This window comes from Magnolia sinica, chromosome 4, assembly GCF_029962835.1.
Source record: "Magnolia sinica isolate HGM2019 chromosome 4, MsV1, whole genome shotgun sequence".
NCBI classification, from domain to species: domain Eukaryota; kingdom Viridiplantae; phylum Streptophyta; class Magnoliopsida; order Magnoliales; family Magnoliaceae; genus Magnolia; species Magnolia sinica.
In genome coordinates this window covers 90,953,644-90,958,479 of record NC_080576.1, presented here as the reverse complement: position 1 = coordinate 90,958,479, position 4,836 = coordinate 90,953,644, and positions in this window count along the sequence as shown.

Here is a 4,836-nt window from a genome sequence, read left to right as displayed (position 1 = left end):
TCGGTGTAGATGTGGGAGAGAGAGATTGCTACTCGGGATAGTGAGACAGTCCATACACGTGAAAACAGTACACTGACATACGCGTGCCTCAGTGTGTCTCACCAAACAGGGTACCGACAAGTCAGACGGAGGATCCTAACCTTCCAAGCGGAGGTGGGATTGATTCCTGCAGCGGTCTAAGATCCGTCGGGACCGCCGTGATGGGAGCCATTAGGTGTTACCCGGGCAACACCATAGTGGGTGTTTCCCTGACCATGGGGCCCATCTTGATGTATGTGTTGTATATCCACACCGTTCATCAGTTTTTCCAGCATATTTGAAAGAATGTTCCCAAAAATGAATAAGATCTGAATCTCAAGTAGATCACACAATAGGGACTGAATGTCCACCATTAAAACCTTCTTGGAACTACGAAAGTTTTGGATTAAGCCGATATTTGTCATTTCCCTTTTTATAAGTATCTGTGACCTCATGGACGGCTAGATTGTAAAAAAAAACATTAGGAGACACGAGGAACTTATTAATAGCGAGCATTCAATCACCGTTCATTTGAGATTTTCATTTGTTTTCCATCATCACCAACAGACTGTACGGCAAATAAACAGTAGACCACGGGAAGCTTTTAGGAAACGTATTGGCTACTCCCCCACCACCAGCCAATGGCTGTGGTCGGTGCTCAGTGAGCCCCACCATGATGTATTTGTTTCACCCATGCCGTCTATATATTTTTCTAGTTTATTTTATGGTATGAGATCAAAAATTAGGTATATCCCAATCTCAAGTGAACCACATTATAGGAAACAGTGTTGAATGAACATCGACTGTTAAAAACTTTTTGAGGGCCATAAAAGCTTTGGATCAAGCTGATCTTTTTTTCCCTTCATCTAGGTCTATATGATCTAATCAACAGATTGGATGTCAAATGGACCTTAGAAGGATTTTAATGGTCGATATCCCATCAATATTTTTTCCTGTGGTGTGGTCTACGTGAGATTTATATACCTTGCATTTTTGGTATTAAGCACTAAAATGATCTATAAAAATGCATGAGCGGAGTAGATGAAACACATACATCATGATGGGTCCCACAGGGCACTGACCACCAGCCACTGGCCAGTGGCAGGGAGTAGCCAATCCGTTTCCAAGTTTTTAACTGTGCCCGTTTTATAATCTCTGTTTTTGTGGTGGGATCCACTTGAGATTTGAACCTAATATGGGCCGTACTCTAAAATGATCCGTAAAAACTGATAGATGGCATGATATACAACACATATTAAGGTGGGCCACATGGTCACGGAAACACCTACCGAGTATTAAATAATTGGCTCCCTTTGATGTATATGTTTTATCTACTCCGCCGGCCATCACATCAGCTCATTTTCGGATGTGGACCGTCCCATTAAAATAGTGGGGATTGAGACGTTCACGGTTGAAATCTTCTCGAGGCCAAGCTGTTGTTTATATGCTATCTAACCCATTGGTGATGATGGGATCAGCTTCATCATGAAATGATAGGAGCAGGGAGCGGATTTGGTGCACATCCCAAACAGGTGTTGGGAAAAACGGCTGGACGAAGAGGGTACCAAACACATCATGATGGGCCTACACAGCTGAGCTGAGGGGAATCCGCATCCCTGCATTTTTTTTATTTTTTTTCTGAAAAAACAAATGACCGTTAACTATTTCTCATTCACATATTGGACACGTAGGTTCATCCATACCTTGCCCAGTAACGTATCGCCCACGAAAGCTGCTATCCGACGGTTTGGATTTACTTACATGCACGCTACTTGTGCCACTCTCGTCTGCACGAGTGTGGATAATCAGACTCTCTCCGCACGCGGTTTCGGTGAATCAATGTGGGCCCCACCTTGATCTATGATCCTTAAATCCATGCCGTCCAACCATTTTGATAGATCGTTTAATTGTAGGATTCCAAAAATTAAGCAGATCCAAATTTCAGATGGACCACACCAAAGGAAAAAGTGGTGATTAAATACCACCATTAAAAGCTTCTTGGGAGAGACCAGATTGTCTATTTTCCATCCAACCCGTTGATAAGATCAAAAAGACCTGGATTAAGGGACCAAATAAATATCATCTTGATCCAATACTTTTATAGCCTACAGTGATTTTTTAATGGTCAATCACCACTTTTTTCAGTGGTGTGGTCCAACTGAGATTTTGATCTACTTCAAATTTTATTTTATTCACTAAAACGATCTTTCAAAACTAATATACGGAGTGGATGTAAGGCATATACATCAAGGTGGGCCCCACAGTCAGGGATACACCGACAAAGCCTGTTTCTACTGTATAACAGATCATTGCGGACCCTGTAGCTAGAAATCCAAAGCGGCAGCGCATCCTCACGCGTCAAAAATCAAGCGCCCTGCACCTTAACACGTGGAATACGATTGCGAGATCCAGAACATGCATTCGATTGGCCCCGGTGCCTTCTACAATCAAAAGGTCACTTGGTGCGAGTGAGCCAGAAATATACCTTCAATGCGGACAATAAGTTATCCTCTTCCTAGCCGTCCGTTATCATGGTATGGCTCGTCCGTAAGATGATGTTGGTCTGATGGCCGACACGTGACCGACATTTCCGATCTGGCACGGATCACACGCCAGTACGTGTGGACGGTTATCTTCGGCGTATACAGATTCGTCGATGGATGAATGATCGGGTGGAAATCTCGACGGTAGAAGGTCTGGAACACGTGGCCAGCCACTCCATTGCGATATTAAATACCGGCAACCTTAACCGCCCTTACCTGATTTTGCCGGTTGTTTTGTACGGCTGTTGAACATTCGAGAGTAATCGCGAGCATGTGAGGGGAATATTTGGCAGACGGAACGATGCGGTAAAAGCCGGCGGAAGCGGAAGGAAAAAAATAGAGAAGAGTTATATCTACTGTACACGTGGGAGGCGCATGTCTCAATCGGGACCGTCCATATAACCATCCTTATAATTGATGGCCAAAATTTCACGGCCGATCCGATAGATGTTGCCCGACTACCCGTGACCTTTAAACCAACGGTGGAAAACAGTTAGGGTTGGACGCGGACGCCTACATAGTGGTGGGACTCCGTGGGATCCACCGTTATGCATGTATTTTATCTACGCCGTCCATCTGTTTTTCCAGCTCATTTAAGGCTATAAGCCCAAGATTGACCGCACCACACGAAACATTGCGGGGATTGAACGCCAACCATCCAAAACTTCTTGGAGGCCACGGAAGTTTTGGATCTAGCTGGTATTTTTAATTTCTCTTATGTAAGTCTGTGTGACCATATGAACAACTTGGAAGACAAATAAACACTACGTAGGCCCTTCGAAGGTTTGAACCGTAGATGTTATTATTTGTAATGTTTCCTGTGGTGTGGTCCATTTGACATTTGATATAATTTAATTTTAGTCTGTATTAAAATGAGCTGAAATAACGGATAGACGGTATGGATATAACACATAAATAACGGTGGGCCCAACTAAGTCCTGCCACCACAGAAGTCTGTGGTTGCAGGGTCACCCCACAATCCACGTGGGGTTAACGGTCAACGTTCTTGAAGGGAATGTATAAAAAATGATCCGTGGCACTATCGATGGGGATTAGGTACTACCCTGGCAGCGGATTCGTTTGGGCCGGCGGAGTTCGGTCAGGCTGCGACCGTGGCCCCACCTTGATGGATTTTCTGTAAATCCAAGCCGTTCTTCCTCTTTGACAGCTTATCTTAAGGCATGAGTCCAAAGTCGAATTAGATTCAGGTCTCAAGTGGACCACACCACAGGAAACAGTAGTGATTGAAGCCCACTATTAAAAACTTTTTGTGGGCCACAAAATATTTGGACCAAGTTGACACTGGTGATTTCACTTCATCCAAGTCTGTGTGACATTTTCAACAGGTTGGATGGAAAATCAACATTATGGTCGGCCCTCTGAGAAGTTTTCAACGCTACACATTTAATCACCACTATTTCCTCCGTTGTGGTCCACTTAAGATTTGGATGTGCTTCATTTTCTTTTAGACTCATACCTTGAAATGTGTCTAAATAGATGGACAGTGTCGACATACAACATACATATGAAAGTGAGCCTATGGTCATAGCATGACCAAATTGGGTGTCACTGGGCTTCTGACGGTTGAAAAGCAATAAGAGATAGGGTCAAGCAAAGCATGTTTTTGAATGGATGGGGTCACACACGCACACCATGCTTGAATATTTTTGCATGGAGGGCGGTATCTTTGACTACAACCTGTTGTCCAGACAAATCCTGTCTAACTATAAGTGAAGAAACTTCGCATTGAGGTAGGGGTGTACACAAATCGAGCTCGTTAGCTCATTTGACTCGACTTGAAAAAGTTTGATTAAACTCGGTTCGAAGCTGAGTTTGAGCTGAGTTGAGCTGATTTTTTGAGCTCGAAAATGAGTTCAAGCTGAGTTTGAGCTAGCCCCAGCTCGACTCGACTTGGATCGAATCCAGCTAGAACCGAACTCGGATCGAACCAGTTTGGTGACTCGGTTACTTTGATATTGATGTTGCTCATCAAGTGTTTGATGAAACGACTCAACGAAGTGTGGCTAGTGGCGTGGCTAGTGGCAAGGAAGGCATGTACATGAAATAAATACCTTTTTTTTCTTGATTTTTATGTTGCTTAGAATGTGTTTGATAAAATACCATGAAAATCATTGTTGTTATTTGCCATTCAATGGGATTTTGAAGGCGCAATTCAGGTGTTTGTGGAAATGCTGCATAGGCACACTTAGCTCGATCTTGGCTCGAACTGGTCCAAGCTGCTGGCCAAACCAAGTTGAGCTGGCCAGTCAAGCCC